We start from the raw sequence: 15,216 nt of genomic DNA on the forward strand, positions 1-15,216 counted from the left end.
TGCTGTGTGTTGTTTCAGCACCTCAGCGAGCACCTTTTCCGGTAATGGTTGATGCTGGCCGCCATTCTTGGTTCCAGCGGTGCTCCAGCCCATGGGGTTGCTACAAGCGGTCCATCACACCCAACAGCTCTTCATGTTCCTGCACCCCTGGCATACTCCCGAATTCGTCCGCCTGCCCCTGTTCCAGACCAGCCCAGCCCTGGTCACCAATGCTAGCCTCCAGTAATGAGGGAGCAGAGGGCAGTGTACAGAACACTGTGGAGGGGGTGCCTGACCTCCCTCCGCGAGAGCGTTCTTTCTGCGCATCTCGCTGGAGCTGCTCCAATTGCTGTTGGATGCAGCTCAGGCGGCTGTCTCTCCTCCATTTAGGTGGAGACATGTCCCCGTCCGACGAATCGGACGCCATCGGCCGGATGCCTGTTCGGATGGCTAGACATCCAGCCCGCAGTTCAGGCACTAGCGGGACTGGGCTCGGCGCGGTGATGGGGATAGCGGTGCGCCCGGTAATTGTTCCTACCGCCTTCTTCTGGAGCTTTTGTGCCTTGTAGTAGCGAGAGCGCCCCTCAAGCAGCGCGTCTCGCAGGCACCTGCTCCGTGAGCCGCTCCAGCGGCTCAGGCGGCTCTCTCTCCCCCCGTGCGGGTGGAGAGACGTCCCGTCCGACATCGGGAACACCTGCCGGATGCCTCTCGAGTGGCTATGCATCCAGCCCGCCGCTCATGTACTAGCGGGCTGGCCTCGGCACGGTGTCGGGGAATTACGGAACACCGGGTAACGCTCCTACCGCCTGTTGCTGCCCCCCTCCCCGACGGGAATACGTTCCTCCTTGAACGGGGGACAGTTTTGTTCCTGAGCCTTTTTCTCTGCCTGTAAAAAACACAAGCAGAAAAAGGCTCACCTGTAAAAGAAACCCGACCTCAGGGTACTCACCTGACGGTCCGGTTCATTCTGTAGCGGGAGAGCCTAACTCCCGTGGCAGCCGCTGTTGCACTGCTGGCGTAAATGTCGCGCCTGCGCACTGAGCGGGTTCTTCACGTAGTCACTCACGTGTCTCCGAAGTAAAATCAACCTACGTTTCAACATTGATGCATTCTACTTTAAATTCAAATGCTATCAGAGACCTAAGTTTTGCATTGATTTTTCATTGTGTTATATACAGAGTGAATGTCCAGTGAACCACGTTTACTAAATTGTTGACAATAGCTCTACAATAGTAAACCACATTTACTAAATTGTGGACAATAGATTTATGTCATGCATAAATATGTGCAGATAAATGTTTAAGGAATCATTTTTTTAATGAAAAGATAGATTTAATTTTGTAGGAAATACCAGCAGTTCCACATGCATGAAAATTGTTTGACAGCATTTTGTTGACAGTCATTCCAGAACTGGATTCGTCATGGAGTGTAGTGGACTACAAATTGCCAGCTTTTTTTTCACCACTTGCAGCAACCTACAGTGTGTTGGACTTTGGTGCAAAGAATTACTTTACCAAGCATAGATGATAAATAGGAGCTACTATTCAAAAACAACACTGAGAAGATGTTTATCCTGCGAGTTAACAGAAAATCTTTTACCTTTACCATGGCCGCAACAGAAAGATGCTAGCAACAAAGTATTTTCATAAAGTTATCACAGAGGAATGGTACCATATATATCATATTGTGGATGTACAAATGTAATGACAATCCAGTAGTGTTATATTTGTGGCAACAATCCTTTCGTAGATACCATATGGCTTCAGATTCTTTATTTCATGTTAAGATGCATGTAATTCAAAGTTAACTATTCTTAATGTGGAACTTTTCATTCAATGTACTAAATGTGAGTTTCACAGGGGCACAAATGGTAGAGCTGTTGCCAGCGCCAGAGATCCGAGATCTATTCTGGCCTTGGATGCTGTCTGTACGGAATTTGTTAATTCTCCCTGTGACTGCGTGGGTTTCCTTCTGGTGCTCCGGTTTCCTCCCACACTCCAAAGATATACAGGTTTGTAGGCTAATTGGCTTTGTAAAATGTCCCTAGAGTGTAGGATAGAGCTAGTATTCGGTTGTTTGCTGGCTGGCACGGAATGACTGGTTTCCATGCTGTAACTCTAAAATGAACTAAATATATGTTTTAAGGAACAGTTTTTGCAAAAGATTCCAAAAGAACAAGTAAACAAACACAAAGGACCAAATAAAAGTTGGAAGAAATCAATGAAAGAAAGTATCCATGCAAATATATTGTTGTGTATTTGGATGCTTGGAACAGACTTTAATAAGGCTCGGAGACGGGAGTAAACTAACAAGCTTCTTTATTCCAGGACGCCACCTTCAGTCTCCCCTCAAGCCTCCCCCAGCGCATGCGTACTTGCACAAGACATTACAATTGCTAATTATATCACATACCTAACATTCCTCCCCCTTTAACTTGGAGGCAGGTAACACCATTTCTATTACATACCTAACACTGCTCCCCCTTTAACTTGGAGGCAGGTAACACCGACCAGGCTTTCTCCATTCTCGACCGTCTCCCGTGACCGGGCTTTCTCCGCTTTCTCCCCCGACCGGACTGAAGTGCTTGAGTGCTGTGTCCTGCTTCTCTCACGCGGACCCACTCCCCGCTCTCAGCCGTCTCTTGCAACCGGGATTTCTCGGCTTAGTTTTATCCGTGGGCTTCTCCGGACCTGTCCGTGGCCTACACGGTACTAGGCCCTCACCCGACGTCTGTGGCTACTAATGGGGCTGGCCATGGGCTACACGGTCCTCTTTCGTCGGTGGCTTCTCCGGACCTGACCGTGGCCTACACGGTACTAGGCCCTCACCCGACGTCTGTGGCTGCTACTGGGGCTGGCCGTGGGCTACACGGTCCTCTTTCGTCGGTGGCTTCTCCGGACCTGGCCATGGCCTACACGGTACTAGGCCCTCACCCGATGTCTGTGGCTGCTGCTTGGGGCTGGCTGTGGGATGCACAGCCCTGGAACACGTTCCAGGTAAGTTGACACCGTCGCTCCTAGCTTCCAGCTGCACTCGGTGACCCTTACTGCCCCGCTAGTCGTCCTCGCGCTCTTGCTTCCCTGCGCTCTTGCTTCCCGTTCCGACCTTTTTTTTTCTTTGACGCTAATTCAAAACCATTTGGCGCCAAATCTTTTTGCTTGGTACTGTTCCACTTACAACCTCTATTTTTAACTTGTTTTCGTTTTTCTTGGCTGTCCTTGTTCTTTTCTTCTTTGTTCTTTTATCCTCATCGCCAATTGTTGTGTATTTGGATGCTTAGAACAGACTTTAATAAGGCTCGGACACGGGAGTAAACTTACAAACTTCTTTATTCCAGGACGCCACCTTCAGTCTCCCCTCAAGTCTCCCCTACGCATGCGTACTTGCACAAGACATCACAATTGCTAATTATATCACATACCTAACATATATGATAAGCAAAGAACAGTTTTAACCTGAAATAAAACTGAAAAAAATTGAGGATGTTTAGCACATCAGAGTCCCCTCATCAGTTTGTGTTTTTATTTCATGCACAAAGAGTTATCCATGAATTTCCTTGCAATGACTTAAATACCGCTGTTATCATTTGATCCACCAAGAGGCTGTCCATCCATCACATCTGTAGCCAAGTTAAAAAGTTTGTGCAAGTGCCACTCAACTATATTCAAGCCATTTGTGTACTGCATGCCTTTCTAGAAACTTACTGCAATATATGCAGGAGGGGACGGGGGGGGGAGGGAGGGGGAGTAGGCTCAGTTACTCCCGGTCCCAGCTCCAACTGCATTCACCGGCTCCAGACTCACTCAGCGGCGCCCTGCCCCGGCTCATCGTGGCGGTCGCCGCCCCCACCAGCGAACACAGCCCCCACCCGCACTCTGCTCGCTCTGTTCCTTCAGCTTTATTCTCGCCGCCGGTGATTGATAGCAGGTGCTGGGAGGGGCATCGCCTTCCCGGAAAATGACAGACGAATAGCTTTTGTGATATTTCACCGATCTGAATAAAACTTGATGCACTTGCAGCACAGGAGAATGGCGAGTAAGATGGTGAAATATCATAGCGCTATCGGGTACCGTTTTTGCGCAAATTTAAAAACAACGCATACAAGGACAAGATGAGAGTTTTATAAGTATATTAATTATATATTTATCTATTATTATATAAAACTGTGTGTGTGTGTGTGTGTGTCTGCCTCACTTGTGGCTGCCAGCCTTTAATTGATTGCTACGCCAACACCAGACGCAGAATCGCCGAGATTTTTTGCATTTCGGTAGAGATTTCACTTTTCATTCCAAGTATCCACTCCCGATTAAATTTTGACGTGTTTATGTACACATTTTTAATAAAAGCCTTCACACCCCCCCCCCCCCCCCCCTCAAAATTATTTTTAAAAAACGGCTTCTCACCCATAGAATGTTGGTGAACGTTCCATCGTGTGATGTCACAATGCCCAATGCTCACAGATGTCCAATCAGAATGGATCTATTTACATATGCCTTTGCAGCAGCCCCAGCCCCAGCCCCTCCTCCCCACCCCCGCAGACTGTGTCAAAATGCGTCATCACGTGTGTGGGAATAGAGAAAGAGGATTGGGGGTGATAGGGAACAGGGAACAGATGGACTGTCCTTACCCCTCCCCCTTCCCCTCTCCCTCCCCATTATTTCCCCTCTCTCACCCCACCCCTCTCCCCCTCCCTCCACACTCTTCCACCTCCCTCCCCTACCCCATCTCCCTCATCACCCCCTCCCCCACACTTCTCTCCCCCTCCCCCACACATCTCTCCCCCTCCCCCACACCTCTCTCCCCCTCCCCATCCCTCTCTTCCCCTCCCCATCCCTCTCCTCCCCCTCTCCATCTCCCTCTCCTCACCCCTCTCCCCCTGCTCCTCCCACCCCATCCCTCTCTCCCCCACCCCCTTCCGTCCCCCACCTCCTTCCCTCTCTCCCCCACCCCCTTCCCCCTCCCCACTCTTCCCCCTCCATCCACACTCTTCCCCCTCTACCCCCTACCCCATCTCCCTCCTCGCCTCCCACCCCTCTCCCCCACACATCTCTCCCCCTCCCCTCTCTCCTCCCCTCCCCCACCCTCTCTCCTCCCCCTTTCCATCTCCCTCTCCCTCTCCTCCCCTCCTCCTTCCACCCCCATCCCTCCATCCCTCACCCCCCTTCCCTCTTTCCCCCCGCCCCGTTCCCCCTACCCTTCTGTCCCTCTTCCACCACTTCCCCTACCCCTCCCTCCCCACTCTTCCACTTCTCTTCCCCTTACCGCACCCCTCTCCCTCCCCACCCCTCCCTCTCCCCCTCCCTTCCCCCTCCCTCCCCTCTCCCCCACCCCTTCCCCCTACCCCTCTGACCCTCTTCCACCACTCTTCCTACCCCTCTCCCCCTCCCTCCCCACTTCCACTCCTCTCCCCCCTCCCACTCTCCCTCCCCACTCTTTCCCCTACCCCTCTCCCCCTCCCTCCACACTCTTCCCCCTCCCTCCCCTACCCCATCTCCCTCCCCCACACCTCTGTCATCCACCCCCATCCCTCTCTCCTCACGTCCCCCACCCCTCTCTCCTCCCCCTCTCCATCTCCCTCTCCTCACCCCTCTCCTCCCCTCCTCCCCTCACCCCCATCCCTCTCTCCCCCACCCCTTCCCTCTCTCCCCCACCCCCTTCCCCCTCTCCCCATCCCCTTCCCTCTCTACCCCACCCCCCTTCCCTCTCTACCCCACCCCCTTCCCTCTCTCCCCCACCCCCTTCCCTCTCCCCCTTCCCTCTCTCCCCCACCCTTTCCCTCTCTCCCCCACCCCTTCCCCCTCCCCCTTCCCTCTCTACCCCACCCCCTTCCCTCTCCCCCTTCCCTCTCTCCCCCACCCCCTTCCCCCTCCCCCTTCCCTCTCTACCCCACCCCCTTCCCTCTCTCCCCCACCCCCTTCCCTCTCCCCCTTCCCTCTCTCCCCCCCCCTTCCCTCTCTCCCCCCCCTGCCCTCGCGCCCCCCCTTCCCGCCCCCCCCCCTGCCCTCTCCCTCCCCCCCCTTCCCTCTCTCCCTTCCCTCCTCTCCCCCCTTCCCTCTCTCCCCCCCCCCCTTCCCTCTCCCCCTTCCCTCTCTCCCCCCCCCCCCCTTCCCTCTCTCCCCCCCCCCCCCTTCCCTCTCCCCCTTCCCTCTCTCCCCCCCCCCCCCTTCCCTCTCTCTCCCCCCCCCTCCCCCTCCCCCCTCTTCCCCCTCCATCCACCCTCTACCCCCTACCCCATCTCCCTCCTCGCCTCCCTCACCTCTCCCCCCTCTCTCCTCCTCTCCACCACATCTCTCTCCTCCCCCTCTCCATCTCCCTATCCTCACCCCTCTCCCTCTCCTCCCCCTTTTCCTCCCACCCCCATCCCTCTCTCCCCCACCCCCTTCCCTTTCTACCCCACCCCTTTCCTCTCTCCCCCGCCCCTTCCCCCTACCCCTCTGTCCCTCTTCCACCACTCCCCCTACCCCCTCCCTCCCCACTTCCACTTCTCTCCCCCTTACCCCACCCCTCTCCCGCTCCGTCCCCCACCCCTCTCTCCTCCCCCCCTCCATCTCCCTTGCCAAAGACATTCTTGCCATAGAGGGAGTATAGAGAAGGTTAACCAGACTGATTCCTGGGATGTCAGGACTTTCATATGAAGAAAGACTGGATAGACTCGGCTTGTACTCGCTAGAATTTAGAAGATTGAGGGGGGATCTTATAGAAACTTACAAAATTCTTAAGGGGTTGGACAGGCTAGATGCAGGAAGATTGTTCCCGATGTTGGGGAAGTCCAGAACAAGGGGTCACAGTTTAAGGATAAGGGGGAAATCTTTTAGGACCGAGATGAGAAAAACATTTTCACACAGAGAGTGGTGAATCTCTGGAATTCTCTGCCACAGAAGGTAGTTGAGGCCAGTTCATTGGCTATATTTAAGAGGGAGTGAGATGTGGCCCTTGTGGCTAAAGGGATCAGGGGGCATGGAGAGAAGGCAGGTACAGGATACTGAGTTGGATGATCAGCCATGATCATATTGAATGGCGGTGCAGGCTCGGAGGGCCGAATGGCCTACTCCTGCACCTAATTTCTATGTTTCTATGTTTCCCTCTCCTCACCCCTCTCCCTCCCCTCCCCCTCCTCCGCACACCCACATCCCTCTCTCCCCCACCCCCTTCCCTCTCTTCCCCCGCCCCGTTCCCCCACCCCTCTGTCCCTCTTCCACCACTCCCCCTACCCCTACCCCTCCCTCCCCACTCTTCCACTTCTCTCCCCCTTACCCCACCCCTCTCCCTCCCCACCCCTCTCTCTCCCCCTCCCTCCCCTCTCTCCCCCTCCCTCCCCTCTCTCCCCCCCCCCCTTCCCCTACCCCTCTGCTCCTCTTCCACCACTCCCCCTACCCCTCTCCCCCTCCCGCCCCACTTCCCCTCCTCTCCGCCCTCCCCCTCCCACTCTCCCTCCCCCCTCTTTCCCCTCTCTCCCCCTACCCCTCTCCCCCTCCCTCCCACCTCTCCCCCTCCCTCCCCTACCCCCTCTCCCTCCCCCCCACCTTTCTCCCCCTCTCCCTCCCCCCTCCTTCTCCTCCTCCCTCCCCCCCCCCTCTCTCTCCTCCCCTCTCCATCTCCCTCTCCTCACCCCTCTCCCTGTCTTCCCCCTCCTCCTCCCACCCCCCCCCCTCTCTCTCTCCCCCCTCCCTTCCCTCTCCCCCTCCCCCTCTTCCCCTCTCCTCCGCTCTCCCCCTCCCTCCACACTATTTCCCCTCTCTCCCCCCTACCTCTCTCCTCCTCCCTCCACACTCTTCCCCCTCTCCCTCCTCCCTCACCTCCATCCTCCCCTTCCTCTCTCCCCCTCCCCCACCCTCTTTCCCCCCTCCCCCCACCCTCTCTCACCCTCTCCCGCACCCCTCTCTCCTCCTCCCTTTCCCCCCTCTCTCCCCTCTCCCTCTCTCCTCTCCCCTCTCCCTCCTCCCCTCCCACACCAACCCCTACCCATCTCTGCCTCTTCCACCCCCCCCTACGCCTCTGCCCCTCTTCTGCACTCTTATCCTCCCCTTCCCTCACCACTATTCCCCCTCTCTCCCCCCTGCCCCTCTCCCCCTCCCATCCCACTCTTCCCCCATCCCCCCTACCACTCTCCCCCTCCCTCCACACTCTTCTCCCTCTCCCTCCTCCCTCCTCCCCCCTCTCTCCCCTTCCCCCACCTCTCTCTCCCCCTCCCTCACCCCTCGCTCATCCCCTCTCTCATCCCCTCCCCCACCCCACTCTCCTCCTCCCCTTCACCCCTCTCCCTCCTCCCCTCCCACCCCCTCCCCACCCCTCTTCACCCCCATCTCCCTCCACCCCTTCCCCTCTCTCTAGCACCACTCCCTCCTACCCCTCTCCTCCCCTTCCTGCCCTCCCCGCTCTCCTCCCACTCCCCACTCTCCTCCCACTTCCCACCCCCCTCTCTCTCCGCCTACCCCGCACTCCTCTCCCTCCCAAATCTCTCCCGTTTCCTCCTCCCCCTCTCCCCTCCCCTCTCCCCACCCCGTCTCCCCCTCCCCCCACCTGTGTGTTTGGGGGGTGGTAAGTGTGAGTGTGATGCCCCCCTTCTCCATCGTTAATGATGGGGAAGGGGGGCTTTCAAGGAGACTTAACATTTCCCCGGCATTGAGAATTCTTTCTATAACTTCCTACCACAGATTTTCTGCATTTCTTACCACCAGACAATTTAGCACTCGGCCCAGCCAATAACGGAGAAAAAAATGATAATGTGGTTTTGCCGTTAGATTCAAGGGATTTTTCTATGTCCTTGCTATTGTCTTATTCCTCTTTTGTCATTTTTGCCTCATCCCACCCCCACCACCCAAACTGTCCCTATTCTACCCACATATCTCATGTTTAGAATATTTAGAATAAGTTTTAGAATACTTAAGCTAATTCAGACACATTACTAATTCAGACCCTTTACAAATCGAACCCTATAAGGGATCGCGTGAAAGATAATATTGTTTATGTGTCAGGAAAACTTGGTATTAACACCTCCAAAGCAAATTAGGTAGAATAATTATATACATAACAACATTTTTGTGCTCAAACACCCTCCTCTCCCCCCCCCCCCCCCCCCCCCCCCCCCCTCCCCTCCCTCCCACCTGGTGCAATTCTTCCACTATCCTACCCCTTCCCTGCCCACTTTCCAACAACATTCCTCACACTGGCTCTACATCTCACTCCCTTTCTCTCCTTATCTGCCACCCAGTTGTCTCCTTTTCATCTCAAACCTCTGTCACTTACTCCACCCATCAACCCCCCCCCCTCAACTGTAACCACCTATCACTTGCCAGGCTTTTTCAGCTTTCTCCGCTGTGCATCAATCAGTCTGAGGAAGGGTCCCGACCAAAACATCGCCAATCCCTTCTCCCCACAGATCCTGCATGGCCCACTGAGTTACTCCAGTACTTTGTGTTTTACTCATGATTGCAGCATCTGTAGTTCCTTATGTCTCCAAATTTACATACTTGTTGTATTTATTTTACTTACGAACCATCAGGCAATTGTTAATAGATTTTCAGTTACATTTAAATTAATGAAGGTTTAATTGCCTGAAGTGGGAGAACCATAAAAAAACGGTAGTAATATTTTCATCTACAGACAATCCAGTTATTAAGAATACTTAAAGAATACCCAAAACCAGGGCTAGAACACAATGTACCTGGAATTACTGGAGAATATAATAATTCATTTATAGCCACGTGGTTGAAGCCATTAATGCTTAATTAGTGAAAAATGTGATTCATCCCATAATGAAATTAATTCATAAGAATAAATGAAAAAAAAATCTCTTTTGTTACGTTTGACATGTTCAAAAGTTGCTTGGAGTTCATTTTGAGGAGGTAAGCTTTCTTTGAATTATAATTTTCAGTTGAACACAAAATTAGGTTGTTCCTGTTCATCTAGAATAATCATGTTAGACAATATAATTCACAGCTCTACTGCAGCCAGTAACTCCAATTCTATGTGTTACACAAACATAAAATCATCCAGAATTGTTTGGAGTCAGTAGACTGGGCTACGTTCAAGAACTTGCCAATGGACCTGAAGTTGTTACAACTTCATAAGGAAATGTGTGGAGGAGTGTATACCCATGAAAACCAGCCGTTATTTCCTCAGTCAGAAGCCTTGGGTGAACTAGCATGTCTGCAATCTTCTGAGAACCATATCTCGAGCATTCAAGTTCTGCAATGCAGCTTCATATAAGAAGTCCAGATATGACCACAATAAGGCCATCAAAAATGCTAAAACTGACTTTCACGTTAAAATGAAGGACAACGTGGATGCTCAGCAGCTGTGGCAGGGCTTGGACCCTTCCTAAAAGGCAAAATGTAATGGCAGCTCAAACAGCAGTAAGGCGTCACTCCCGAATGAGCTCAATGCGTTCTTTGCACACTTCGATGAGGAGAACACTGATCTGCCTACTCAGCCTCCCCGTAGCCCCCATGATTCTACATTCTCTGTCACTGAGGCCGGTGTCAGAAGATCCTTCAGGAGGGTGAACCCTCAGAAAATGTCTGAACCTGATGGTGTACCTGGTCGTGTTTTCAAAACCTACTTGGACCAACTGGCTGGAGTTTTTCCAGATATCTTCAACCTCTCAATACTGAGGTCTGAATTTCCCATCTGCTTTAAAATCGCATCAATAATACCAATGCATAAGAAGAACAGGGTTACATACCTCAATGACACCGACCGGTGATGCTTATGTTTGTGATGATGAAGTGCTTTGAGAGGTTGGTCCTGCATGTCAACTTCTACCTCAAAGAACCTGAACCCACTACAATTTGTCTACTGCCACAATAGATCAATGGATGAGATCTCGCTGGCTCTCCATTCTGCACTACCGTTGTTGACTGAAATACGGATAATGATCATTCAAAGTATAGGAGGGAGATCGATCGTCTGATTGAAAAGTGCCAAAACATCAATCTTGCTCTCAACATTAGTAAAACCAAGGAACTGATCGTTGACTACAGAAGTGGAAAGCCGAAGGTTCAGAGAAGATATAAGGACCTGTCCCACTTACACGACCTTTACAGGCGACTGCTGGCACCCGTCATAGGTCGCCGAAATGTTTAACATGTTGAAAATTCAGCGGCGACCAGAAAGACGTTACGACTCTTTGGAGACCACTCACAACCATAGGAGATCTCTCACGACCTTACAGGCGACCCCTGGCAACATGTCGCGGGTGACCTCTCACGACCATAGGAGGCCTCTCACGACCATACAGGCTGTATGGTCATGAGAGATCTCCTATGGTCGCGAGAGGTCTCCAAAGAGTCGTAGCGTCTTTCTGGTCGCCGCTGAATTTTCAACATGTTGAAAATTTCAGCGACCTATGACGTGTGCCGGCAGTCGCCTGTAATGGTCGCGTAAGTGGGCCAGGTCCTTTATGAAGATTTATTTTCCAGGACTTGAGAGGGAGAAGTTGAGCAGGAGGACGAGGGGTGATCTTGTAGAAGTGTATAAATCTTGAGAGGAATAGAGTGGGTAGACACACAGAGTCTCTTGCTCAGAGTAGGGAAATTGAGCACCAGAGGACATAGGAAGGGGGAAAGATTTATTAGGAATCTGAGGTGTAGCTTTTTCACCCAAATGGTGGTGGGAGTATGGAACAAGCTGTCAAAAGAGGTAGGTGCGTCAGGGACTATTGCAACATTTAAGAAACAACTAAACTAAGTGCTCCCCCAATGCAATATTCCACCACTCACACGTTCCCCACACGCAACCTGTTCCCCCATCGCAATATTCCCCAACCCATGCATAGCCCCCAACTGCGCAGGCACGGCTCATTTCCCCTCATCCCCCAGCACTCCCCCTCCTCTTCACCCTCCCTCTTCTTTCCCCTCTCCCAATCCCTCCCTCTCCCTCTCTCTCCTTTCCCCTACCCTCAGTCACACCCTCCCTCCCTCCATAACTCCTCTTCCCTCCCATCCCTCTATACCCACTCCTCACCTCCCCTATCCCACCCTCTATCCCTCCTGACCTCCCCCACCGCACTCCTCCCTACCCCCTCCTATCCCTCTATCCCCACTCCCTACCTCGCCCACTAACCACCTACTCTCCCTCTATTCCCCCTCCTCCCCCACTTTCCCTCCTCACGTCCCCAAGATCTTTCCCCTCTCCTTCTCCCCTCCCCCAATCCCTCCCTCACCTCTCCCTCCCTCTCCTTTCCCCTACCCTCAGTCACTCGCTCCCTCCCTCCCACCCTCCATAAAAAGCAGCATCTGCAGTTCCTTCCTCCACAGGTCATTCATTGTTAGCTGGGGTTTAGATCCCATAGACTTGACGATTGGACCAGTTTGCATCGTGTATATGTGTGTGAGTTACTCAAACTCCGCGCAAACTGCTCGGCCACCCCTGCAACCCGACACTCCCTTCCTCTCTCCACCCGCTCCGGCTGAGCTGCCGCTCGGCCCGTCCCCGCCCTGCCCGCCCGCCCGCTGCTACCGCTCGGCCCTGCCTGTTCTCTGCCACTGCCGGGCCTGGCCAAGGTGGGAGAGGGGGGGGATGGAGTTGGTCTTTGTCACAGTGGGCACCACGAATCTCCTCCGAGAGGGCCATGAGGGTGAGTAACCCAATGGAGGCGGCGGTGGAGGAGACGGACGGTCGCAGCCATTCACCCGGGGGTACGGTAGACGGGACGGCCATTGCCGCAGAGGGTGGGCGGGGAAGAGGGGTGAGTAAGGGAGAGAGAGACGGGACCAGAGCCTACACTGACCCCATCCCACCCCACCCTCTGCAGCCGCTGCCGGTGGTGGGGGAGACGGTAGACAAGTTACTGCGAGGAGCGGAGAGAGGAGTTTGTGAGTGAGACGAGAGAGACCACGGTGCAGGAAGGGGTGTCGCTGTCCCAGCCGTGTCATTGACTGACAGGAGAGGAGATCAATCTGTGTGGCGCTGACTGACGCGGATGCGCATGCGCGGTTTTTAACTTTTAAAATATACCAAAACTTGTTGCACTTGCAGCACAGGAGAATGGTGAGTAAGGTGGCGAAAAATCATAGCACTATCGTGTACCGTTTTTGAGCAAATAGAAAACCACCCAAACCGGAAGAGCACAAGTTATGTACTAGTTCAAGTAGGACCCGTTGGGTCTCTGTCACACGAGAGGCCTGGTCCCCCAATGCAACCCATTCCCCAACACAACCCGTAGCCCCCACGGGAGGTGTGGTCCCCCAACTGAAGCCGTTCCCCAACGTAAGATTCCATAACTCCCCTGCCTCCCTCAGCATTGGACTTAAAAAATAATTCCAATTGCACTCCCCCTGCCGGCCGCAACAGTTCCAATTGCCATATCAATTTGCCCTCCCCCTCCTGTTGAAGCACATACTGTGATATCCCATTGAGGTGAAAAGTTCAGAGTGTTCCTGTCTTGCAACTTTGTATCGAAGTGTGCAGGAAACTGGAAGGTAGGATTTTAAGAGTAAAAATCTTGTTAAAGTTGGCATATTTAAACCTTTATTCATCGATAACTCGTGAAATATAGCCGAGCCGAGCGCAGCTGAGCTGAGCCAAGCCGAGTAAGGCTGAGGCCAGCGAGTTTGCCTGAGGCCGAGAAAGTGAATGAAATCAAAGCGGGCCGAGCCGACCGAGCAGGGCCTGAATAAAAGCAAGGCGTGTGAGCCGACCGAGCGGGAGGGCTGAGCCCACCGAGCGGGGGGCCCGAGCCGAGCAAGCGGGGCCGAGCAGAACGAGCGGGACCTAGCTGGGTGAGCGGGGCCGAGAAATTGAATAAAAGCAAGGTTAATCTTTTTATACAAAGCGCGAGGTGTTTTAAAATAAATCTTATCTTTAAAGACGGCGAAAATGAGGCAGTCTACCTAAAGCACTGCAGAAGTGACTATTGGGGAGCTGATGAAGCTGTTTTTGAAATGAGGCCCTCCTCCTGATGTCACTGGAATGTGGTGCAATATTCAGTTTCACTACCATTGGGGGTTGGGGGGCATTGTGACATCATTGGAAGCTGGTGTTTTAAAAGGTGGTTTTGGCTTTTTTTGAAACTTTAATCATGAATAACCTGGGGGGGATCGGGCGGGGAGGTGGCATGGCAGCTTGAGAGCCCACTGTGATTGGTGCACTGTAAGTGGCGTTGTGACATCATCACTGGAAGCTGCTGGAAAAAAACCCTGTGAGAAGCTGCGGTTACTGTTGGCAACGTCCCATTGTGATGTAATTGTGGCACTCGGCAGCTTGAGAGCCCATTGTGATAGGTGCACTGTGAGTGGCATTGTGAAATCATCACTGGAAGCTGCTGGAAAAAGGCTTTCTGTAAGAAGTGGTTTTTGGCTTTTTTGAAAACTTTATTCATCAATAACTTGTGAATATAGGATGAAATCTTAAATGAACCTGAGTATAGCGTGGACAAGAAAAGGGGTGTTAGAATATGTAAAAATCTGAGCGCTCGCGCGTAGCATTTAGAGCAAGATACAAAACATACATATAACACACACACATACAACACACATAAAAGATGAGACTTTTGATAGATAGATAGATAGATAGATAGATAGATAGATAGATAGATAGATAGATAGATAGATAGATAGATAGATAGATAGATAGATAGATAGATAGATAGATAGATAGATCGTACATGGATAGGAGAAGTTTGGAGGGATATAGGTCAAATTCAGGCAGGTGGGACTAGTGTAGATGGGACATGTTGGTCAGTGTGGGCAAGTTGAGCCAAAGGGCCTGTGCCCACGCTTTATAACTCTATAACTCTGTTAATTCTAGATAGTTAATGAATCTAATAAATCTAAAATTGGCAGTGTCTGCAATTCCTCGAGTTTTTAGGAATGAATGATTCATCTCCTGGGTACTAGATTTAGGTTTTCGAGTTTTAGAGATACAACACGGAAACCAACTCCTTGGCCCACTGAGTCCATACTGACCGTCGATCACCCATTCACGCTAGTTCTATGTTATCCCACTTTTTCATTCACTCACTACATATTGGGATCAACATTTTTTAGAGGCCAATTAGCCTACAAACATGTATGTCTTTGGGATGTGGGGAAAAAACAGAGCACTGGAGGAAACCCACATAATCCTCCCTCATCCCACACAGACAGCACCTGAGTTCAGGATTGAACCCGGGTCTCTGGCACTGTGAGGCAGCAGCTCTACCAGTTGTGCCACTGTGCCACCCATGGCAAACAGTGAGAAACATTAAGGATACACAAGGAACTACTGATGCTGGTTAACAAAAAGAAACACAATGTG

The 15,216-nt window shown here is 52.3% G+C and overlaps 1 protein-coding gene across 6 annotated transcripts in view; it reads left to right on the top strand.

The window, feature by feature from the left end:
* The window catches only part of dlg2 (discs large MAGUK scaffold protein 2), a 652,656-nt gene that overhangs the window by 511,867 nt on the left and 125,573 nt on the right, over positions 1-15,216 (top strand). The gene's annotated exons all lie outside the window — the stretch shown is intronic.

This window comes from Amblyraja radiata, chromosome 6, assembly GCF_010909765.2.
Source record: "Amblyraja radiata isolate CabotCenter1 chromosome 6, sAmbRad1.1.pri, whole genome shotgun sequence".
Lineage (NCBI taxonomy): Eukaryota > Metazoa > Chordata > Chondrichthyes > Rajiformes > Rajidae > Amblyraja > Amblyraja radiata.